Below are 26880 nucleotides of genomic sequence, written 5' to 3'. Positions count from 1 at the left end.
TATGGCATCACAATTAGCTGGAAATATGAGTCACACCAATGAAATTATGTCAATAATGGAAGAATTGCGTGGAGCCGGCATTATTTATTAGACTGTGGCAATAATAATTCATCATTTGAAATATGAGTGTTGACGTGTTTGGACGTCAGTTGAGTAAGAGTGTTGTGAGGACTTCTGGTAGTCGGGGTCCTTCAGGAGAAGGTTTTAAAGTTACTTCCGATGGACACTATGATATGGATCATCGCAGACTGTGTAATTTAGCTGATTCTGTAGAGGACTATGATGCAGTTTCCTTGAAAATAATGCGCAATATGATAAGAGAGGAGATTCGTCTTATATATAATGTGACTGGATCTATGGGTGGGAGAATTGATGGAATTCAAATAATGATCCAATCATTTCAAGAAAATTTTTTGGCGACTATGAGACAAAAACGTGTAGATGAAGAGGAAGTTACAAGAATGGTTGGTTGATCATTCAAAGACCATTAGGCATTTGAGTGACAAACTAACAACATTGAAAGAATCTGTCTCACGTCAGATTCAGTCAATCCTTGATGGTCTGCAACCAATGATCACGAAACAATTGAAAAGAATTCAAGAGGATACAAATCAAGACTTGGCGTTGCGGAATTCTGAAATAATTGCTAACTTGGATAAACGTTTAATTGCACTGGAGAATGAACAAAAAAGCGGTAGTAGTTGAGGAGCTTCATAGACCAGCTCGAAGAAATTATTCACGACGGCATGTTGATGTGCGCGGACTGGATGAGACTTGGCAGGCTGATCGTGTTGACATGACTGCATATGCTCGTGAAAACAAGGGTTATAAATATCTTCTAACAGTTATTGATATTTTTTCAAAGTATGCCTGGGCTGTGCCAACTAAAACGAAAAATGGAAAAGATGTGACGAATGCCATGAAGTCCGTGCTGAAGCAAGGGCGTAGACCACAAAAATTGCATGTGAACCAAGGAAAAGAATTCTACAACACTGAATTCAAGAAACTGATGGAAGATAATGGTATCACTATGTATTCAACATTTAGTAATTTAAAAGCATCTATTTGTGAGCGATTCAATCGTACGCTGAAAGAAAAAATGTGGAAGCAATTCAGTTTACAAGGAACATACAAGTGGATCCCAATTGTTAAGAATCTTATTCAGTCTTATAATGACACCAAACATCGCACAATCCGTATGAAACCCAACGATGTCACTACTGCAGATGAGAAGTACCTCTTACATCATGTTTATGGAAAACTCAAAGCTCCTCACACGAAGAGAATCAAGTTCAAAGTTGGAGATGAAGTCCGCGTCAGCAAATATAAGAATATTTTTGAAAAAGGTTATACACCCAACTGGTCAACAGAGATATTCACGATAAGTAAAGTTATACATACCAAACCTGTGACTTATAAGCTCATCGATTATGAGGAGAAACCTATCGAAGGTGGATTCTATCAAGAGGAATTAACGAAAGTAACGCATCCAGATGTCAATCTTGTGGAAAAAGTACTCAAAAGACGTGGTGATGAAATTTTTGTAAAATGGCTTGGATTCGATGATCCTCACAATAGTTGGATTGATAAGAGCGATTTATAATTTTCAATATATGTATTTTTATTGCAACATAATGATACATGTAATTTGTTGAATATTATAATAAAAGATAACATTGATAAACAATATAGCGTTTTTTTTCACTTTCGATAACCATACGGTACAGTATCAGTAGCATTACAACAGAGTATTCTTTTATCATCATTCCAGCTTAATGCTAATTTCCGTTGGTGAATGGTCTTGATTTCATGTTTTTTACTCCTAATCAAATATTAGGATTTAATCAAACTCTCATTATTGAAAAGACAATCTTTATAATCATCGAATGTGATAGTTTTTAAAGCGGAACCTTTGACACCTTTGGCGCGCTTTTTTTGTTTCATTTCCCCGTGAATCATGAAAGTATAAGATTTTGCACGAAGACCGACAAGTTCACTCATAATCTTTCCATTGCATTCGTCTTTCATCAAACCCAATACTTTTTTATTGATCCGTGGAATATTATATTCATTATTTTCAGGGTAGTCAGACGTATGAAACTTGGAAATATCACGTTTGATATATTCATAAATATCTGGGACCTTGAATTCATATAAGAGGCTATCTGTGTCAGTGTACAACAATTTCGCACGATCATCAAATATGTTTTTGATATATTCATAATGACAATTACAGATGTACGTTTTCGGTAAATCAAGAATGGAAAATCCCACATAGATGCGTTTATTGAAATATATTTCATTGCGATTCAATGGGATACTAACTAAACTTTGGTATTCATCGAATATAGTGCAACTATGAAAATTTGGTTGAGCAATCAAGGCTTTAGCTCCATATCTTCCATCCCACTTGGTCACCAGTCTTACATCTTTTTGCTTCCTCACATTTTCAATAGTTTTTCCAAATACAGAATTATTCATTAGTTTGAAAAAGTTCTTTTCAAACTCATGAGTCGACTTTTTCCGAAGCTCTGTATTTAAATCAATGTATGGTTTAAGCCACGCAGCTTGGGAAAATTTCAACACGATTCAAATTTTTGTAGTGTATCACATAATTTTTTTTGGCGATAGAGTCGTCATCAATTTAGAAATTTTCTTTTGCGGTGGAATGAAGTATTCTGGACAAAGTGGTAAGTCTTTATGTGATTCATGTAGTTCTTTAGGATACTCCAAATCGACCTCAAGTATGTAACCGGTAGGTGAATTATCAGTGATACTATTAACATCGATTAATGATGGATCAATCCACTCAAATGATCCATAAGGTAGATATTGGGACATAGCTGCACCATAGAGGTTATTCACATCAAAATACATCAAATAAGATGTCTTTTCATTCAAAAGCCAACCCAGCTGCTGTGAAATAATGGAGAGGATCAAGTTTGTATACAGTAGAGCAATTCTATCTAAAATTTTCAAAAATATCCGTCAGAAGCAAGATATCCGTCTTCACATATGAGTCGGAATATTCACCCAATGACGTGATATTAAAGGTATCCCACACCTCCTGAGCATGTGCATAATCCTCCATGGAAATGACTTCATTATTCAATTTGGAATAAAATTTTTCTCTTGATGGTAACTCTTTCTCCTCAAGTTTATCCCAATTGTCTATGTATTCATAAGGAAAAACTCCTTTCCTAGTTAAAAGTTCAAATTTTTTAATGTCAGTATTACACGACTGAAAAGTTATGTGTTTATCTCCATCATTCAAATACGCAGCCAGTTTATCTAGGCTGCTTGCCATGAATCTAAATGACTCAACGAATCGCACACTAACTTGAGTGCCTTCTACTCGTTTTGTAAAAGCAATATATTTTTCTTTATTTAGTGGGAGTAAATGTAATAAGCCCGGATATTTTGTGGCTAAGACTTTAATGAAAAAATGTGAATCATAACCGGAAAGGTTATGGAATACTACTGGGATAACTCGAGAATTCTGATAATTCACATTGCATTGAGGATGCGCCGGACCACGATATTTTCCGGTAAAATGACAATGATCACGATGTTTTACAGCATCCGCAGTAAAAGGTTTTTCACAGATATGACAATTACGTGCTGTTTCGTATTCTGAGATTTGTTTAGCTGTGAGTGACTCCATTGGAACATTCATGTTCAAACAAACGTCAACCTCATGAGCTATTCGTTGCAATTCATCAACAAACCAGTCAATACAAGCAGAACCGCGTTTAATCTTAAATTCCGATCGTCTATCATCAAAGGCACACTGTAAATAAAACGCAATGCCGTATGGAATATGTTTTTACGCGAGAGATCCATCTTCTGTTGATTGAAGGATGCACTCAAGATCGGCATATAGTATAACAAACGGTACCATCTCTCTGAACGTGTAATTCTTGAAACGTAAAATATTTTGCTCTTCAGTTGGTAGGACCATTTTACACTCATTCATATCGAGACAATCTCTTTGATGATTATGAAATGATTTTTTGTTCGAGAAATGTCCCAAACAACGATCACAAAGCCACATAGGATGCTCGTAATTTGAAACTTGTGATCTTAATAAACGAGACAAATTACGGATATGAGCAAAGTGATAAATTGGTTGCATGTCAGACGCTAGATATGTGTTACTACAGAAGATGGATTGTTGGCTGATCGGACTCATATTTACTCAAATACAAAGAAACAATTTCCTCATTCTGTATACCATAAATATTTGTTAATAAGTGATTCATACGCTCGAATTTTGGAATATCTCTCAATTTCATTGGAAAATCGATTCCTGTAAAAGTGAGTGTAGTCTGCTGGCCGGGTAATGTAACTGTAGAGTAATGAGGATATGAGCTGACTCTATCAGTATGTGATGTAGCAGGATAGAGTGCAGCTATCACTGACCAGAGGAAGCAGAATTCATCGTTATTCTTTATGTTCACAACTGCTCTCTTCAATTGAAATTTTTTTAGGTAGTGGTTTATAAGTATTCACTCCTGCGATGAGTGGAACGTATCTGTTGATATTTATCATGAGGTAAATTATTTCTGTAAGATGCCACCCAGAGTCACGTTCTTGGAAATCCTCCACCTTTTCGATTAATTTTTCACTAAGATTTTCATTGAACCATTGCTTAATATCGGTGGTTGGTAGAATAATCTGATTATTCGTATTGAAGTATTTTGTTTCTTCGATAGTTTCACCATCTTTTAATACTTGGAATTTGGCCGCTAATATACCGTTGACCTTCAGATTTTCCTGTTGCTCCAAGATATTTCTCAGACGTCGTTCAACTAAAGTTCTTGCATCCCTTAGAAAAGGTTCTAAATCCTTCTGACTCAAGTTGATAACTTCACCTGTCCGTATTCTACTATTGAACACAGATTCCATGTCTCTCCACGTGACTCTTTCTTCTATTCTAGTTCGAGATGAATTCCCAATATCACCGTCATATCGTAGTTTTTTCAATTTAATTTTCTCACAACAGGCGTCAATCGCGAGAATTGCTGTTTCTAATCTTAGTTTCTCGCTCACAGAAAGATCTCTTTTTTTTAAAGGAGCTTCCGATAAAGATTGATATAATGATTACACCATAGTATCCAATGCTCAGCTTCATGCGCAGATACATTTTTCACTGCAGTCTCGAAGATGCTTATGACCCTCAAACACGTTTTTACATCCATTATTCTAAAAATTCAAAGTGAGAAAGCAATAAGTTATACATAAAAATCAAGAAAAATAAAAAATCATGTGAGAAATGTTTTCTAGAATAAGGAATATTTCATGTCAAATCAGCCACCATGGTCATTACTGAATTCCATTTTAAAATTATGCGGAAAAATTGTGTATTCATATCGCCTTTCAGAAAAAAAAACCCCCCATCAATTTTTGACTGGCCCTCGCATGAAAAATTGAATTGGAAAAATAAAAAAACTGAAAAATGGATTATTACATGATTTTACGCCACTGGAGTATTTTTTCGTCAAAAGAATCATTCTTCATTCATTCAAATTCGCTCATCCGTTTACAAGATGGAGTTTCTGAAAATTTGAACTATTATCATGAGTATTGGGCGAGAAAATGGTGCTAAGATGATGAAAATTTACAAAAAAATTTCATCTATGTAGTACTTGATATTGAACGTACCAATTAACGTTTATGAGACAGAAAAAAATCAACGTAGCTGACTTGGCATAGAATGTACCATATTCCAAAACATTCTAGAATTTTTCACAACTTTCGAAGAAGTTCCAAACATTTCTAGAATTGACCGTGGTTTAGAAATATGATAATTGTTTATACTTACGAGAGAATATATTTTCACTTCATACCAATGAAAGTTCTATTTGATGAATGACTCATCTTGAGGCTCTGAACCTCCTATTTATAGGGAAGGTTGTTCTAGAACATCCACTAGTCAAGGTCAAGGAATGATAAATAGTTCTAAGGATTGTCCACGGTTGGAACTTGAAGACACGAAAAATATCTATAGAAAACTCTAGTTCATCAATTCCCTACCTTTGATTTTTCCTTCAATTCTTCGAATTTTTCTGTATTCATCAAATGGGATTTCTACATATAAAACTTCTGGAAGATTCGATTCAACGTTAACATTAATCCCTGGCATTGTTTACCACTTATTCATTTTTTACGTCACATAGAATCTATTAGAATAGTCTAAATCGGAAAATTCCATCTTGTACTAATGGTATTTTCGATTTGACGAATGACTCATATCCAGACTTTGAAACCCGTATTTATCGGAGAGCGAGTTATTCTAGAACATCTTCAACCCAAGGTCAAAGAGTGGTAAATAATTCTGAGAATTGCTGATGGTTGGAACTTGACAAAACCAGAAGTTTCTATAAAAAATTAAGTGTCTGGCATCCATGTATTTCGAGTGAATCCAGATTCCTCTACATGTCATTTTTTTATTTTAATCCCCAAATTTCTCTGCATTGATTGAATGGGATCAAATCCCACGTAGAAAATTATATGGAGAGTTTCGAAAACGTTCGATTCAACGTTGCCATAAATTCCTAGAATTGTTTACCACTATTTATCAGAGAGAGGGTTGTTCTAGAACATCTCCAACCCAAGGTCAAAGAGTGGTAGATGATTCCAAGTATTGTTGATGGTTAGGATTTGAGACGAGAAATTTCTATAAAAACTTGAGTTCATGGATTCCATGTATTTTGAGTGATCTGTACTTTGAGTATCCAGATTTTTCTACATGTAATTTTCGCTTTCATTACCCCAAATTTCTCTATATTATCCGAATTAAATTCTTCACATGTAGAGCTTCGAGAAGGTTTGGTTCAACGTTGACATTAATTCCTAGAATTGTTTACCACTTATTCATTCTACGTTATATAAAATTTACTAGATTAAATCCTAGAGTCTATAAATACCATTCGAGTGAGATTATTGCTCAGTTTCACAAGGTACACCTCTGAGGATAATTCATCCAGTGCAAGTGAAAAGTTCCACCACATCGATAAAATAAATCCCATTAACGCAGATAGAAAGTTGATTTTAGGGGATACCTTTCTTTATCCAATACTCAACGTAAGTATTTATCCTCCTATTGATGAAAAAATCAGAATTCTCTTAGAGATGATTGAGACAACTCTTTTCATTTCTCAAATATCTATTTGTTGATTTTTCTTAATTCCAGACAGAATGGCTGACAGACAAAAGAAACGTAGAACTTCTTTTTGTGACGAAATTAACGAAATTGCTCTTAAGGAAAGCGACTTTCTACCCACGAAAAAATTGATGAATTGCAGGTGAAAAAACTTTATAAAATCACTGGAATTCGATTCGCGAAGACCCGCTATGGAATGAAGGCATTGGCCGTCTTGGAGAAGAGCTTCACCATTTGGTTACCAGGCAGGATTTCTACTAAGTTATTGGAGGAGAAACAAAATCTGTGTCCTCTTCAACAAGCTGCTAGTGATGATACCCTGTACATTAAATTTCTGGTGGGCAAACATCACCCGTGTGAGTTCATCATCATTGAGAAAAAGGATAACAAAAATCAGGATGACTCTTCTTCTGAGAAGGACTAGTAATGAAAAAGTGAAAAGAATAATAAGACATAATAATTCCGTTTATTCCTGCATTTGTTCCTATAGTATCAAGATTTGAGACTGTTTATCAATTTTTTGGAATATATAAATTATCTTTGTGAGTTGAGCATTATTGAAAAAGCCGAACACAAAATCAGCAGTGATACATGATTATAATGAATAGATTCACTTCATATAATGTACGAGTATTTTTCATTCAAAATAATTGTTCAAGTTTGTAGAAAATTTTTGAATATAATTTGACTGAATCATCTCCAAAATTCAAAACTGTCTTCTCTCTTCCATATGAACCCATGAAAAGATAATATAAGAATCTTCATATAGAATATAAAAGACCTTTGACCCATCCCGTAGCTTGAATGGAACGGATGTGTTGGTTGTTGATTTTCAATCAATCTCAATTAATCTCGAGTTATTGATGATTGAGAAGCGGTTCATCTTCTCTCACTCTCTCTAGTGATTACCTGTATTGTATCAACAACAAAATCAAGGAACAAAATCATGAAAAATAAGAGCGAAATATTTTTCTTTAGACGAACCTTAAGAAGGGAATATTTCTTTATTTTATAATCATGATAAGTACAATGATAGTTACAATGAAATGAATAAACGTTGTGCCTTTATGAATTGAAAAACTTTGATATCATTGTATAATTAAAAAAAAATGTTCATGTAGAAAAATAAAATGAGGAATGAAGTCGATATAGCATGAGATGAGCACTCCATCCGACATTGATACATCATGTGCTCAGCTGTACGAGTCCTGAAAAAAGATAATATTTTATTAGAAATATTAATATAACAAGAATGAAGTTCATATCAAGGTTTATGAAAAAATGTCAATGAATAGGGAGAGTAGAGCAAAATAGAAGGTTCATAATTTACCTCAATTCTAGATATCTCTGGTTATGAACCGAAATATTTAGATTTTTACTTGTTGACGAACGTTCCACTTTGCCCTATATTGCGCTAATATCCAGATTTTCGAAATCTTTCATCTATAAAATTGTATTTCATTTATGCTGATTTTTTTTTTCATCTGTGAATACTAAAATTTTGTTTATACACACACACACAAAAATCTTACAGAAAAACATGACAAATTCACTCCACGTTTCTATTAGGTTTCGAACGTTTCTATTGAACTTTTTATTAGATTTTGAATGTGTTTATTAGAATGTTCAATAGAACAAGTTGTATAGAAAAAAAATCCTGTTGGGTTTTTCTATGGAATATTTTCTATTGAACATTTTAAGAGAAAACGATCAAAAAAACTAAAAAAAAATTAAATAGAAATCTCGGCTAGAATTTTCTTTGCAATTTTTTCATATGTGATTCCCTTTTACTAGTCAAAATATTTCAATATCTGTCTTCTAATTTTCTTGATTAAATGCTCAAGCGTAAAAGAATGTGGAAAACTTGTTCACATGAAAAGTTTGGAAAAATTTCATAGAAAATTCTAACCAATTCATGGGACAGTACTATCGGATATTCTATAGAATTTTCTATTAGGTTCTTAATCGTTTCTATTGGAATGTTCAATAAGAAAACTTTCATGGAAAAACTCAATAGAATTTTTTTAAATTACCGACATCGGTGGCCGAAGCAGCTAGGTGCGAGCCTAGTGTGCGAAAGGTTGTGAGTTCGATTCTCCGTGGAACCGAGTTTTTCAACCGGAGGCTCCGGCGAGCGGGAGGTCGCTAATATAGTGATCGCCTGTACCGGCATGGGTTTTCTGTGGTTTCCCATGCTACTCCTGTGTTCTATAGGAGTGCGAATGCGGTGCAGTGTAAAATCCACAGCCGCATGCATAGGGTTGGATAGGGCCGATTAGCCAATCAGAGGGCGGAAAGGGCCGGAACATAAAAAAAAAAAAATTTGAAATTAACATTCCAATAAAGACAACAAAAAATTTGATAGAAAATTCAATAGAAATTCAATAGAATTTTCTCATGATCTGACTAGAATTTTGTATGAAATTTTTTCATGCATGATACCCTTCCACTGACCAAACATCTTGATTTTTAATGCACAAGCGTAAAAGAGTGTGACTTTTTCGTATGAAAAAGTTTGAAAAAAAATGAAATTGTCCTCTAACATTGTCATGCACGAGGAAGGAATTATTATCATCACCATTCACAACGATAAATAACAAAATCTCACCACTTTTTATGGAACGTTGTTAACATCATTGCAGCGATGGCAACGAGGACAGCCGTGTCCAGCTGTGCATGGCGGGAGTGGTGCTCTCTCAAAGAAGAAGGATGGACCTTCTGGAAGCGTTCTCAGAACAGTTGAAACGCCAACCAGATCGACATAGATGTTCATGTCTGTTGTTGCTCCATCATGAAGAGTCATGGCGATGACCATGTGGAGAACAGGTCTAGGCAGTAAATTCATCCACTCATTTGGCACCCAAACATTTGGTACCATTGAATAACTTGGGTGCTGGTGTGCCATTTTTTCCTTCAAATTCAATCTAACAAAAGAACAAGAGTAAATGTAATACCATTTAAAATCAATAGATTACACTTGAAAGAGAATTCTATTCATAAAAAATTATCCAAATTATTTTGCAATATATTTTTTTTTTTCATGGCAAAAGGAGGTTTCTTGGATGACAGAGTAAATGCAACTCACAAATTATTGTGGGAATATTGAGTAACCATAAGCGGAAATCATTGAATATTTCTCAAAAGCTTCGTTGCAAAATGAATAATCAAAACAATAATAAATCTGTTCAATTTCGAAAAAATGTAAGCACGTGGAATAAAAGCTCATATGAAAATTTTTCACCCTCTGAAAATTTTGACCGATTGAGTAGTATTTCATTATTCCCATGCACTAAACTTGATAATAATATATCTCCACTCTATTTTCTTCAGCACTTGAACAGAAGAAATGATTTACGATTGCTTTAAAATAATGAAGTAAAAAATTCCTAACTTAACACCCTCTCAGATTTTCCCGCTTGTATTGAGAATACGAATATTCGATTGATGAAGGAGTTTGTTGCATTCACTTAAAGGATAAAAAAAATCACTCGAAAATATTTGTACACTCTTGAAAAAAATTTAAAATCACACCGATAATTAATAATTCTCATTATCACTTCATTGTCACTTGAAAGAATACTTACACTCTCGAAAATCCACCGGAATCGCTTATGCGTCACTCAGATGTCACTGGTCCTCACGCGGTCACGACTAATTAGTCACTGGTAGAATTGAAATGACGCGTCGATGCATTTGAGGGGGGTATATATACACTCCGATTGCTTGTTTTCACGAGCGACAAGGATAGAGGGAAAGACTCGAATCCTCTCGAATGAAAATCAAAAATGAAAGATGATCCCTTTTGCGAGATAAGTCGCAAGTGTATCATATCACTACGTTCTATAACCAAAAGAAAACAATAGATTCAGTGGATGTCATCCTATTTTGTAAAACTGTTATTCGATTTGCATAGTTATTTGAAATAAACGTTGCGAATGATTTTTCTAGATCGATGTGAACCAACAGTTCCCAGAATTGTTTGTCCGCCTGGATTCGAAGAACTGTTGTCGTCGATGAAACGGTTTGATCTTTCTAGAGCAATATTGCGTAATTTTTTAGACGTTAAAAGGGCATGCACCCACCGAACAAATTTAGTTCTAATTTTGGTATTTCACCAAACTCTACTACGGAGAAAAATTTTGCCTCGAAAAACATGGAAGTGATTGTGGACATGCAAGGCTTTCGAGGAGTGTTGGATGAGTTTCTTGTGAAAGAATTAGCTTGCATACATGTGAACACCAGTGATAATGGGTATCAAGGGTTGGAATGCATTCTATTTCAACCCCCGTATGCCTGAGATGCACTTCCCAAGAAGTCAAAAAATATGAATTCATGGTTGAGTGAGAATTTCTACGAAATCCCCTGGAACGCTGGTGATACACCGTATGAAGACTTAAAGGAAATAATTCACAGACTGGTCAAAAACGCCACCACCATTTATGTGAAAGGGCTACAAAAACAACAATTCCTCGATGAAATTCTTGATTCCTCAAAACCAGTCGTGAATTTAGAAAATTTCAACTGAGCTAAGTTATCAACATTGGATCTATTCACGTGCCATCATCATGATCATGACAATCACCCTTCCCATTATACTTGTGCTCGAGAGAATGTGGAGAACATGAAAATGTGGTTCCTGAAGAACAGTACACCTTCCCTCGACAGGGCTCTGAAGATGTATTGTCACCTGGACAGTCTCAAGACTATGGCTGCTGAGGATATTGCATTCTTTCCGAAAGAGGTTCTTCTTAAGGTTGCATCTACTGATATCGAGGAGATTTGGGAGAAATAACCTGAAGAGATGCGCAAAGACGAAGACATAGCCAATTGCCGCAGATGTCGACGACACGACCCCTCATTGCTTGATGATGATACTGATGAGAATAAAAAATTATTGAATGAACTCCCTCATTGGGTCTTTCCGATGAAACAAAATTGTTATCTGTGTAAAATTTTCAAGAAAATTCAGAAATAAATAAATTGATAGTACGCATTTTTCGAAAAATCCACTTCCTCTTTTATCCCTAAAATTTCCTTCATGCCGTCCTATATTACTTGTTACAGGCGTAAGAGGGAGGAAGGAGCAACGAGTGCATCGATAGTGACTCGGTTCTTATCCTCGCATTAAAGAGAATGAACGAGAGTGACGTGTCAAATAAACAAGACAGTCCAGTGACACATATCAAGCTGGTCCCTTTAAGAATACATATACATCCATCTCTTTATATGCTCAGGCGTTACAAATACTAAATTATCATCATACTGCGTAATTTTACGAGAGAATATCAGAAGAGTGATTTATTGATCATTTGTTGAGCTATAAGAAAGATCTTTCGATGTTTTCTTCTAAAATCATTGGCATTAGAGTGAAATCGATTATTCTAAAAAACTTTCGAATTCATTCCAATACGATTCTACAAGAGTGCACTATCTTTCTTCTTGCATCTCACATGTCCATTCTTCTCCCCTTCAATCCCCCTCGAGCGTGCAATCTGCACACTCAAGAACATGATTAAAATCTAGAAATATCTAGAGAATGGGTGATTTCACAAGGAAATAGCAGAAGAAAAATGCGACTAAAAATATATTCACCATTAGAAAGTTCTTGCAATATTTGCCTCTAAAAGCAATCGTTTCCGAGATATATAACAAGAACGTTGGAATAATTTTGCACTCAATCATTCACGAATGCTCTATCTTTCCTTCTACGTTTCATATGACCATTCTATCTCCAGCCTCTTCCGCAGTACCAAAAATACATGCAATACTAGATATATACATATTATAATCATCACCGACAATGATTTCTTAACATTTTTGCTAAAATCGTCCATTGAAAAAATGAATAATTAATGAACAAAATATTATAATAAGTTGACCCAATAAACTGCCTCTAACTCTTTACTATGAATCTCTACCCCTCAGCCCTCAACCCCTAAACCCCTCAGCCTCTATCCCCTCAGCCCCTACCCCTCAGCCCCTACCCCTCAGCCCCTACCCCTCAGCCCCTCCTCAGACCTTCTAGAACATTCTACCACCCCCTCCCCCACCCCCCTCCAACGCGGCTCTGGACCTGATGACTCATTTCTCAAGGTCAAATTGGTCCAGAACCACCATAGCTATACTACTAATAGCCTCTCTGTGGAGGCGTTTCATTTGAGTTTTGAGGCTTTCGCGGCCAATATTATTATTCATTATGATGGCTTTCGGATGGATGCCGCGTCTAGATTCAGCTTTTTGCCGACCTTTCGCAAACATTTCAGTCTGCATCATCAGGGCTAGGTTGCTCCGATGCTGAAGCTCCCCGTTGTAAGGAAATCCTTATATCTCCCCTGACCCCTGGAGGTGGTAGGTAGAGTGGTGGGATGTATCCCAGCCAATCAAGATTTTTTAATTGACCAGCTGATCAATTAAAAAAATCTTGATTGGCTGGGATACCCCCCACCACTCTATCTACCCCCTGCAGCGGTCAGGGGGGATATAAGGACTTCCTTACAATGGGGAGCTTCAGTATCGGAGCAACCTAGCCCTGATGATGCAGACTGAAATATTTGCGGAACGTCGGCAAAAAGCTGAATCTAGACGCGGCATCCATCCGAAAGCCATCATAATGAATCATCACCATTTATAGATCATCATTGAGGAATTTCAGGCACAAATGTCCGCAGATGATCGTATCATACTCTTGATATTTTTGGTGATTGTATTTGACGATGCTATCAACACTAAAATATTTCATTACTTCCTTTAATGGTTGTAAGTTCCCAAAACTGTCGAAAGAAGTGATATCGTTTTTCCATTTCCTATATGCAACCCAATGTGTATCAGGACCATCTCTATTATCCAAATTAACAACAGCTGATTCATTCTTTGGAGATCGATCCTTGGGAAATGTATTTCTCATGGAAACTCGTTGAAAATAAGGAATTTTCATTAGTTTGGCAAATTTTATGATATCAGCATCGCTGAGGGCTCGGTGTGGTAGCTTGATCAGTTTTTTGGTTTCAAATGGAGTCCTAATCCTGTTTTATAGGGCTTCAAATACAATCTGTGACATCCGTCGAAAATTTTGAATTCACTTTTTCTTTTTTTAAAAATAAATTGAATAATATTCGAACGGGAAAACCGTTTAAATTAAAACTTTTTCTCGCGCCGGGATTTTTAGTTGAAAAGGCCCCGAAGGCCAGCTGCAAGTCGTAAAATTGCAGTTAACATGTCCCGAACTGACTTTTCCCCGAAAAGTCGGTCATAAAGTAATAGACATANAGTTAACATTTTCCGAGCTGACTTTTCCCTGAAAAGTCGGTCATAAAGTAATAGACATGGGTCAGGGTCTTGTCATGCTGAAGGCATTTCAAGTGCACGCCCAGTCTATCTCTTTCTTTCTTTTTGTCTTTTAATTCCGACGCGACGTGTCCAATATTCAAGGGTATTGGGGAAACTCAAACTGTAGCTTATCTTAGCTTGGGGTCTGTTTTCTTTCAAGGCCCAAACCCTCGTAAAACCAAATCCGAATTTCCGTCCCTTTTGAAATCTTAATGGGGTTCTTCGAGTTTCTCTTCGTAACGGGAAGTCATAAATTTATTTTGACAATTTTCAAATGTTTTCAAAATATTCTTTTAAATTAATAACTTCAAAGCAGGATAATTGCAAATTTCATGACAATTATGTTGATATAAAAAACTTTTCGTTAGGACAATTTTAACTTATACTTTCGAATTATTTCCATTTCGAAAGAATATTTTACTCAATTTAATTATATATCTCGTTACGAATTGAACTCCGTCCAATTCCTTTATGGAAAATTATTTTGTTTCCTTTTTCTTTTATTTAATATTTTTCATTAACGATTATCAAATCAAATAACTTCATTCATTTGTAACTTGCGGGAATTATATTTTCTCGATTCTCATTTCAAAATTTCACGTAAGAGAATTCATTTTCGATTGAGTTGAATTTCGGAATTCAATCTCAAATAATTAATTTTCATTTTCTTCTTCTTTAAACCGAGAACGGCGTAATAAGACATAATTATTTAAAATATTTAATTTTAAATTACCCGAAATAATGTTCGGGAAGATAATAATGTTTAGGATTATTTAATAAATAATCTCTAGATTAATAATTAAAATTGTTCAACTTTTACTTTTAAGCAAATGAGATTGTAGAGGGAGAAAATGGGACCTTCCGAAACGATTCTCATTGGCAGTCGAGGGTTGGAAAAGTCCGCCCACACTCTCGACATCTCAATGTAGAGGGGTCGGAGTTAACCCTGAAACATTGAGAGCGGAGTGCAAGGAAGAAAAAATTCGGGCCCAAGGTCATCAGCCATTGGTCCCCTAGTTTTTCCCTCCGTGCATCTGAGGACACACCCTCAGGCTGGGGTAACAAAACCACTTGCGCGTCGTTTTGTTCCTCAGTCCCATCGTAGCTCATTTTAGCTAGTTTTCAACACAAGTTTATTTTCAAGTCCTTCGTGACAAATTTGGTTTTAAGTTTTTCGTGGCTTATATTTTTGTGTTTTTAATTAGTGTAATATTTGGATTGTGTCGAGACAATATTAAAAAAAAAATTTAAAATCAATAAGATAGTGTGGCATTATTAATAAATTGTTTAAGTGAAAAATTGTGAACCATACTGGATTAGCAGAGATCAGCAACTGTGAGTCTTGTGAATCTAAATTTTCAGTGTTTTATTTTATTCTCTTTTTAAAATATAGACTCTCCGGAGTCATTTTAAATTAAAACTTGTGTTCGAATTTTCTTTTAATTTCCTATATCCAGTGGGGTTTATTTTTGGGAATTATCCAAATAACAATTTGAATTTCCGCCCTTGTAAATTCTATTTAATAATACTAGCTGAAGTGACCTATTCGGTCTTGAACAGCTTAATCATAAATTTTAGATCATGTCATTTTGTTCATTTTTGACGTGACAAATCCATTGCCCATTGCAATTGCCTTCATTGATTTATTGTGACGTTTATTCTTCTCGAGATAATGCTTAGCTGCATTGGCATCATTTACCGCTTGTGCGATACCTGCGGCGCCTCCAGCTACAGCTCCCGTGACACTTAGACCAGCAAATAATGGAATCAAAAGCGGTAAAATTTCTCCAATTTTTCTGGGAACTGGTAATATTTGCGGCGATTTGATGAAACGTTTTTCTTCAGCTTTTCGGACAGCATCTCGCGCTGCTTGAAGAGCCGATTTCACTGCATCTCCAGGGCGCATCATCTGTTTTACCGTCCGAATGATCTGCTCCAGAGGTACTTTCTTTTGAGAAAACCCCCTCCACATGTCTTCTCCTTCTTCTTCACGAGACTTTTCCCACGTTTTTTCGTGATCCTTTTTTTCTTTTTTCTCTTTGTCAATCCAACTCCTAGCTTCGATTTAGCTGTCATAGTATTAGCTACCGCCCATGCAGCAGCTTTCTCACCAAAACCTGCCTCTTTTGATAATACACGACCCCAAGCTGCCTCCTGTAGTGTCCTATCAGCGTCGTGCCTAGCCGAAAGATTATCTCGATTTTTCGAGTATGCAATATCGTGTTCTTCACAAGCTTTATCCAAAGGATTAATACCAGGTTCACCGCGAGCTAATCTTTTAGCTAACTTCGTACCTGGTCCGCAATATTGATAACCAGGAATATGGAGTTCAATTGGTGATTTGTTAATGATTTTGTTGATTAATCCTTTACCACTTCTCTTGCGTCTGTTCACTTTCATAGCATCTGTTCGACTGAATATGAAAAGTATAAATACCCACTATTTATACATTTTCAGTTCAGTTGTGCTGTGGAAGTTATGAGTAGCACTGATCAATGACAATGAAGTTCATAGAACAAAAAGTCAAATTACCAATTTTTAATTTTGATAAAATTATGGAGGCTGATGGTGATAAAATACGAGGTAAACGTGATGGGGAATCATTACCAAATACTGTGCGGGCAATTTTTTGTGGACGTGCCAATTGCAGAAAGACAAATGCATTATTGACTCTCATTACACACCCCAATGGCTTGAGATTTGAAAATGTTTATGTGCATTTAAAATCTTTAAAGCAACCAAAATATGAGTTATTAAAAAAAGTTTCAGAATCAACCAATGCAATTAGATATTTTCCATTCAACGAGCATGAGGAAGTGATAAAAACTGACGATGCGCGACCCAATTCCATCTTCATCTTTGATGCCGTCGCATGTGAGAAACAAGATAACATGCGAGCCTTTTTCTGTATGGGGCGACATCGAAATGTCGATAGCTTCTATCTCTGTCAAACGCATACAAGGATCTCAAAACATCTTATGCGGGATAATACGAATTTATTGATATTAATTAAACAGGATGATATGAACCTAAAGTTCGTCTACGATGATTATGTGAATACGGACATAACGTATAATCAATTCAAAAGCCTTTATTCATCCTGTTGGAATAGTGATAAATATAGTTCCCTAGTGATAGATAAGGATAGAGAAATTAATGAGGGCCGTTATCGGAGAGGATTCCATTGTTTTATAAATATCTAAGACACTCAATCTCCCTGACAGTTGTGTTTTGTACTTCAACATGTCGACCTGTATGTTAAACAGAGAGAAACACATGCTACAGCCGATTGCTAACGCAAGTGATGCAATTCGTGAAAAACATAGACTCATTAAGTTAGGGAAGGATGATACTAAGAAGGCTCTCAATGAAGTTTTCAAGCCGATGGTTACACCATTACAGAAACTCGTTATTCAAACTACCGAATCTAAAATACCGAAAAAAACAAAACAAAAACATCAACAACTGAATCCTCAAATTCGATTGTTAGATCCAGCAAATTTTAAACGAAATGACGAGCCAGATGATATGGGACTCAACATCATGAAATCATCATCGACTCTTCCAACAATAAAGAATGATGGTCATAGCGATGGCGAGTATGGTGGTGATGAATTCCATTCTATACTCGATGAGGATGAGGGTGACTTAAGACGGGATAACTCGGCAGAAGAATACGTACAGCTACTCCCCACTGGAAATGGTAAAAAAGAACTAGATCCACAAATTGGTGTTCACCTATTGAAAGCGGAAATGGTAATTGGTAACACTCCCATCGAGTTTAAGAGAGACAAGATACACATAGGTGATTATGAGTATAGACAAACTCCAAGACTTCTCGAACTACTTTTTAAAGCACAACCCAACACACAGGTCATCAGAGATGATGATAAGAGTACTTATACGAAAATTGTGAAGAGTACTCATCTCAATATGTGCTATTATGACCCGAATAGAGGTTTGCGAAAGGTAAATAGAGAACGAATAGAAAGATTTGTGATGAAATCTATACGGGGTAAAGGGTTACCCAATCACATGATCGTTAAAAGGCCACGTGATATAGATTATGTCTATTGGGATGATCCAAATGAGTTCGTAGATCGACTCCGATTATTATAGACCTCTCAAGCGGCTAGTAATAATAATCATAATAATGAAATAATTTCAATCATTGAGGAACGGAGAGAAGCGGGCTTAATATATTGAGGTATGTGACATCCAGGGATTAGTATCAAGATGAGCGTTGATGTTTTCGAACGACATTTGACTGGTGGTGATGGATGCATTCCTAGGAATATTCGAGGACCACCAAGTAGATGTTTTAAACTCACACCGGATGGACAATTTGATATGAAAAATAAACGATTGTGTAATATTCCTGATGCTGAGGGAGATAATGATGCAGTTTCCTTGAAAGTTTTGACATTGCAGCTTGAAGCTCTACAAAAGCTCGTTCAAGAATTAGATGGTGGACCGGTGAGTTTCGATGAAGACAACCATGGTGAGTTTATAGAAAACAACAATATAGATCCACCGAAAGCAATTGAAAACAGTCAAAGAGAAGTGAAGCGACTCAAGAGGTCTTCTACAAAAAGGACTAATTATCTTTCCAACAATGAAGCGAAAAATGCAAGGAAAAGAAACATTTAAGATAGAGAAAGAAGCAGTAGTTCAAGAACTTCATAGACCAGTACGGCGGAAATACCCGAGGCGTCATGTTGATATAAGAGATTTAGATGGAAATTGGTAGGCTGAGCTTATTGACATATCAACATATGCTAAACAAAATAATGGCCATAAATTTCTCCTGACGATTATTGACGTTTTCTCTAAATATGGTTGGGCAGTACCAATCAAAACCAAAAGTGGGGCCGATGTGAAAGAAGCTATGGAATCTGTACTCATGCAAAGTTGTGTACCTCAAAATTTACATGTTGATCAGGGAAAAGAATTTTATAATAAAGAATTCAAGAATCTCATGCAAAAGTTCAATATAAACATGTATTCAACTTATAGTAATTTGAAAGCATCGATTTTTGAAAGATTCAATCATACATTGAAGGAGAGAATGTAGAAAAAAAAATTCGCTCCAAGGCTCTTACCAATGGATTAATATACTCCACGATATTGTATCATCTTACAATGATACTAAATATCGAACAATTCGTATGAAACGGCAGGACGTGAATACTACCAATAAATCTTTTCTGCGCCATCGAATTTATAGTGCAACTCGAGTCAACAGAACTAAAAGAATAAAATTTGAAATTAACGAGAATGTGAGAATTAGTAAACATAAACATGTTTTTGAAAAAGGCTACACTCCTAATTGGAGAACCAAAATTTTCAAAATTGGTAAAATTCGAAATACTGATCCCATTACATATAAATTAGTTGATTATCAGGGGAATCCAATTGAGGGTTTCTATGAGGAGGAATTGGTGAAAGTCAAACATCCTGATATTTATCTGATAGAAAAAATTATAAGAAAGCAAAGTAATAAATTATATTTAAATTGGTTAGTCTTCGATAATTCTCATAATCGTTGAATGAATGAATCCAATGGGTAATGTGTAAAATTCTTTTTATGAATAATAAAATTTCAAAACGAAAGAATTTTTGAGTACTTATTTTTTATTCTTCATCTTAATCCTAAATATATACAATATGTACAATATATACACTATATAACATTTTTCTTACATGTAATTATGGCAATTGATTGTTGTACCCCCAAGGTAAAGTATCAATAGTGTGGGATGAAATCATGCGCTCATAATCTTCCCAAGTCAACACCATTTTTTTCTCGCTGATGGTGTGCACCCCATGTTTTTTACTCTGGATTAAATATTGATTTCTTACAATATGCTCATCATCAAGGAGACAGCTCTTATAATCATCAAATGTAATTTTCCTGAGTATAGCAGCTTTAACACCCTTAGCTTTCTTTTTAGCCCCATCTTCATTCCACATTCTAAATGCGTATGTCTTCTTTCGTAAGTCAACAAATTGAACCATAATTTTTCCATTATTCTCACCGTTCATGAGACCTAATACTTTTTTGTTGAGTAGTAGAATCCCATATTCTGTGACGAGGCAACCTTTTTATTTGTTATTATTTTTATACTTTTTTATCTCCCCCAACTACACTGCCCCCTAATATTATATATTTGGCCACCGCTGGCTACCTTATCTTTCCCCCCACGGCTACTCTAGTTCCCTCCCCACCTCACCCTCCCCCCCCCGACCAGCAGTGACGAGACCCCAGAATGGAGATCAGTTCCGGCCCTAAACAAAAAGTGGAACACCGGCACCCCAGAAAGAAACCCCGAAGAACGCCCCCTTCACCTCAGGCACCCGGAAAGCGGATGACGATTCCGCTCCTGGCTCACCTCGATCTGCTCCCCTGCGAAGAAGACGTTGACGGGAAGGAAAGCCACTCGTCTCACGACTGCCCTAGTTAACGCGTCGTATTAGTTGTGCCCAAAGAGCCACCAGAGTATAGAGTGCGTGAAGAGGATTGTTGAAGGATTTCGGACCTTATCCCACGTCGGAAAGATAACCCAGGAGACCCTGAGGTGGAGAGGAGGCTCAGTATTCCCTGGAGAGGACCCCGAGAAGGCCCAGGTGTGAATTACCCCGGACAGTTCCCCAGCATCGAGAGGGCCTGTAAGTACGAACTATTTTCCCCTTTCCCCCGTTACCTTTTCTGTAACCGTATCTCCTCGGTCCGTCCCCCCAGCGGTGAGCCCACACTTGTGTTTCTTTCTTCCTCCCCCCAGTGAGATAATTATTATAAGAGCCGAGACACCCCTAGACACGACTAAACTCCCCCCTTCTTTATTAATTAGAGCCTTCGCGATATTGCGCGTGTTAGTCGCTTGGCCTTACCCTCCCCCNATTAGAGCCTTTCCGATATTGCGCGTGTTCGAGTCGCTTGGCCTTACCCTCCCCCTAGATAAGAGTCAAAAGGCCTCACCATCTATCTGTAAATTTAATTGGAAATATATCACTTTTATTGAATTTACCCCCTCTTACTTGTTACGGTTATTTGACACCCCTAAAACCCTTTTCAGGATTTTCCCTCGTCAGATAACACGGTCACAATTTAGCGCCCAACGTGGGGCCAAGCGCTCATTACCCACGCGATTTCCCCCCTNGTAAATTTAATTGGAAATATATCACTTTTATTGAATTTACCCCCTCTTACTTGTTACGGTTATTTGACACCCCTAAAACCCTTTTCAGGATTTTCCCTCGTCAGATAACACGGTCACAATTTAGCGCCCAACGTGGGGCCAAGCGCTCATTACCCACGCGACTTCCCCCCTTTTTTACTCTCTTCAATTTTTCATTTTCAGTTCCCCCCGATAATATTACTTTTGCACAAATTCCTCTGCGTGTGGCTCATCGTTGCGGGTGTTTGCAGTTTCGCGCAAGGTCATGGCACCACGGCATCGAGCTCTTTGTCCCGGAGAATTATTTATCTCCGGTTATATTTTTTCCCTTGTATTTCTTTTTCTTTTGTGTGTCCCTTGTGCCCCCATCTCCCCCCCCCCCCGCCCCCTTTTTGCCATCGCCAGCCCCTGAAATATGAATTTGCTTCCCCAGGAAACCATCGCTCGCATATATCACGCCACGGCGAAATATTATTTCGAGTAAACCCCCACCCCTCACGCCCTTGTCCACCGTTGAGGTCCAAGTATCTTGACGACGTCACGCGTGACACTTCTACCTCTGACTTTGATTTTCTACAATTTCGGGTGTCCCCCCATTGTCGCGAGGTACTGGATTATCGGGGATTATCCCATTCTCCACTCATTCGTCTCTGATATTTCATTTTCGCTCGATTTATTCCCCTATCTTCTTCGATTCCCTCATTCTCCCTCTGTCCTAATCCGAAAATACTCCCGAATTTCTGGTTCCCGAAATTAAAAGTCTGACAATTGTTAATAATTATGGTTTTTAATTAGCTAACCCCTCCGAGGGTACCCTCAACAGCTCCCTTTCGATTCATTACTCCAGATTCCCTTTTTAGCCGTAAAAATCGGTTGATTTTGGAAAAAATCACCCCCCCCCCGCGTATCATAAAGTTAATTATTTTGTTTTCTTCGGTATTGTCCTCCCGTTAGGTCGATTACCCCTTGATTAATCAAACTCCCTCGAAAAGTTCGGTTTGTCTTTTTTGTGTAAACAATGACTCCCGTCACCACGATCCCCGACTCCAACCACCCTGAATTTCCCCCCACAGCTACCCCCTCCGCCCCTAGTACAACCCCCAGGAGCCCTGCGAACGTCATTACCACTGACCCTCCCCTACCCCCTGCAGCTATCACTCCCATCAGTAACACCATCACTCCCTTAGTTACCACCATTGTGACCACCCCCGCCTGTACAATTTTCACCTCCACCACCCCATCTATGTCCTTACCCATTAGCTCAGCCCTCCCTGCCCCTAATCTACCCCCGCGGATCCCTGATCTAGTAGAGATAGCTCGACAACGTACACAACTAGAGCATCAATACGACTCCCTCCAACCAAGTGACCAGATGGTCTTGTTGGAGACATTGGGAGCTTGCTGTCTTGGATCGTATCATGACTTAAGAGACCGGTTCGTTCGATTAGAACTGATCAAAAAATTTGGCCCTACTACTGCCACGTGGAACGAGGAAGTAGATGCCATCCGCATGCCTCTAACTACAGTGGGTTTCCATGTTACCCCAGAATCAGATGGTTCATTCATCTATCGCCCTAGAGAGGACCTGAGGTCAGGTCAGACCTTAGGACCTTATCAAGACCCTATTAGTCTGAACCAATCAGGAATGACGATTAGTCATAATTTCAGCCCCGAGACCTGTACACATCCCCCCTCCCATAGAGTCACTTTTACTTTGCCCACCAGTTTGTCCTTCACGTCTAGTCCCATCAGACCCTTCCTCCCTAGCGAATCATCCGAGAATCCCCCTGACCCCCGAATGACAAGACACGTACCACACCCCCTCCGACACATCCCGGACAGTGCTCGACCCTCCCACCCTTCCTATACTACCCCTTCATATTGCCATAATCTCCCCACTGCCCTCTCCCATCCTACCCAAAGGCTCCCCCAGCCCCTCCGATTCCTGTTCAGGCTTATGAACCCCCTTCCCCTCCCCCTGCACACTCTACTTACGTAGTAGGAACTCCCTTTGCCACACGGACCCCACGACTTAACGCAATGGACTACCTCCCGTTACACCATAATATCCACCCTACTGACGTACCACAACCCCCTCGACACGCTACATTTTCTCGCACAACTATCGCCCCCACCCAGATGCCACCCCTAGCTGCCAACGCTCAACACACCTCCTACCACCCTTCAGCAACACACCCCTTNTCTTGGATCGTATCATGACTTAAGAGACCGGTTCGTTCGATTAGAACTGATCAAAAAATTTGGCCCTACTACTGCCACGTGGAACGAGGAAGTAGATGCCATCCGCATGCCTCTAACTACAGTGGGTTTCCATGTTACCCCAGAATCAGATGGTTCATTCATCTATCGCCCTAGAGAGGACCTGAGGTCAGGTCAGACCTTAGGACCTTATCAAGACCCTATTAGTCTGAACCAATCAGGAATGACGATTAGTCATAATTTCAGCCCCGAGACCTGTACACATCCCCCCTCCCATAGAGTCACTTTTACTTTGCCCACCAGTTTGTCCTTCACGTCTAGTCCCATCAGACCCTTCCTCCCTAGCGAATCATCCGAGAATCCCCCTGACCCCCGAATGACAAGACACGTACCACACCCCCTCCGACACATCCCGGACAGTGCTCGACCCTCCCACCCTTCCTATACTACCCCTTCATATTGCCATAATCTCCCCACTGCCCTCTCCCATCCTACCCAAAGGCTCCCCCAGCCCCTCCGATTCCTGTTCAGGCTTATGAACCCCCTTCCCCTCCCCCTGCACACTCTACTTACGTAGTAGGAACTCCCTTTGCCACACGGACCCCACGACTTAACGCAATGGACTACCTCCCGTTACACCATAATATCCACCCTACTGACGTACCACAACCCCCTCGACACGCTACATTTTCTCGCACAACTATCGCCCCCACCCAGATGCCACCCCTAGCTGCCAACGCTCAACACACCTCCTACCACCCTTCAGCAACACACCCCTTCCTATCCCAGACTACCCATAGGACTGCCACTTTCAGAGATCAAACCTCAGCAGACCCCTCTTCTAGGGAGCTGAAGGTCAGCCATATTTTTAAGAGGGATGGAATTTCCTTTTCTGGGGGCAAGGGCCCGTATAATTTTTTGGACCGTATTGAGGATTGTTGCGCGGCCAATAACCTCACCGAAGAGGAGACCCTTTGGGCCCTTTCGTCAGCGTTCCGTGGAAACGCCCGAACGTGGTTCCGAACCGAGCACCCCTACCTTCTCTCATATGACGAGTTCATATTAGCATTCAAGGCTACCTTCTGTCCCCTAGGCCGCGAGGAAAGTATCTGGCAGGATATCTTGCGTCGCACCCAAGCACCCGAGGAATCCGTTCGCGAGTACATCATTTGTATGCGCGGACTCTTCGCCAACCTCCACCCCCCTCCCCCCCTAGAAGAACAATTGAACATTGTCCACACCCAATTGCACCCCCAGTACTCAAAAGATATCAAAAGCCATACGTTCAGCACATACGCTTAACTGCTGGCAGGAGCCCACGAGGCTGAATTGGCGGTGATGAACGCGGCCCGATATAGACCCCCTCCCTCTGCCGAGGAAAGCTATGCTCTAGCGTATGCTTTCACCCCCCCCCCTTGTGCCTAAATCAAAGAAAACTTCTCCTCAAAATCACGCCCTAGGAGCCCAACCCATCCGAGCTGCGGACGGCCCTCCAGAATAATTTGCCCTCAACCCCTATCTCCCTCCCCAAGACTACTCAGCCCCCAACCCGAGTCCCCCCATGCCTCCTACCCTCCCTGCCCAAAAGCCCGCTAGACTCACCTACGCAGCAGCCGCCCAAGGTCGCCTTCCCTCCCCTCCACCGGGATCTAGACCCCCCATCCCTGCGGTAATGGGTAACCCTGTATCACCCCCGACTACCCTGGAGGCTAGCGGAGCCACGGCCGTGAATTCCTTGTGTTTCCGATGTCATCTACCAGGACACTTCGCCAGAGAGTGCCCGACCAACCCCCGCGCTAGCTTCCCTCAACAACCCCCCCTTAACTGGGATCAACGAAATCGATCTACCCCCCCGCCCCAAGGACCCTCGTACCCCCACCGGTACAACCAGTATGCCCCTCATCAGAGCCCCCAGGCTCAATTGAATACGTTCGAATCCCCCCAGTATCAGTCTTACGCTGCCCAGGGAAACGGTGGAGCGGGGGGGTTGTAAGCTCTCTCCCCCGCTGACGCGCCTACAACAAGCACAAAGGAAAGTGGACCCTCGGTTCATCTCTGGTCAACGTTCCCGCATGGGGTCCTCCCGACCTGAGAAACGCCGTGTTAAGCCCCCCCAACGTGAGTTGACATCTCCTATTAACCCGGACACTCCCAGCCACCCTCTCGACCTTACCCCAGCCCCAGGACCCCCTGCTCCTATCCCTCTCCTTGAAACTCCCGTCCCCCCCCCTGTATACGGGAAGGTTCCTCATCCCCTTCACCCCCTCCAATAGCTCCCCTCCCCCTGGGAAGTACCCCACCCAACCCTGTGACCCCCTCACCCCTGAAGGAAGATCCTCCTACCCCTCAGCACCCTAGTCCCTCGCAAGATACCTCTATCCCTCGGCCTCCCAACCCCATCCAGAACCCCCCTACCCCTCAGCCCCCCAATCCTTTGCAAAATGCTATCCCTCACCCCCCTAACCCCGTGCCAGATACCCCTATCCCTCCGACCCCTACCCCATTGCAGGACACCCCTCAGCTCCTCACGATTACGGTGAATAACCTGAAAAACCCCGATTATATCCCCTATGAGGACTTCCTAACACTCGCATATGACCTCCCCGAAGAGAACAGGTATTTCGTAGAGATAGACCTCGGAGGGCGCCCCCTTCGCACCCTCGTCGACTAAGGTGCCAATAGATCCTTCCTCAATACTAGTATAGGACCCCGGCTACGAGACTACGCAGTCTCCACGGGAGAAGAGGTGACCTTCGGAGATGGAGAGACCAAGCCCCTGGATGGCTGCGCGGTTATGAAAGTGTCGTTGGGAGATGAATCCTGTCTGACTCCCTTCCGCTTGACCAACGCACTGGCCTATGACTGCATTCTCGGGATGGACGCACTCCAAGACCTTGAATTCACCCTTGAATGCAGCAAAAAACACCGAGACAACCCTGAGAAGCCCCTCTTACACCTTCGCGCCCACCCCTTGAAAGTGTGGTACCCATC

At 39.6% G+C, this 26880-nt stretch overlaps 1 protein-coding gene and 1 long non-coding RNA gene across 2 annotated transcripts in view; both read right to left on the bottom strand.

Annotated features, from left to right (window-relative positions):
- LOC107040855 (probable allantoinase 1) overlaps positions 1-26880 on the bottom strand; it is a gene marked incomplete at its 3' end in the record, with an annotated part of 144744 nt that overhangs the window by 73936 nt on the left and 43928 nt on the right.
- Positions 8231-10954, bottom strand: LOC107040857. The gene is made up of 3 exons (XR_001461028.1): positions 10750-10954; positions 9774-10089; positions 8231-8373 (listed from the first exon to the last, which is right to left on the bottom strand). It is a non-coding gene; the product is annotated as an uncharacterized LOC107040857 (long non-coding RNA).

Source organism: Diachasma alloeum, unplaced genomic scaffold, assembly GCF_001412515.2.
Source record: "Diachasma alloeum isolate Michigan unplaced genomic scaffold, Dall2.0 Dall_scaffold_00348, whole genome shotgun sequence".
Lineage (NCBI taxonomy): Eukaryota > Metazoa > Arthropoda > Insecta > Hymenoptera > Braconidae > Diachasma > Diachasma alloeum.
This window is presented reverse-complemented; position numbering and strand designations above follow the sequence as displayed.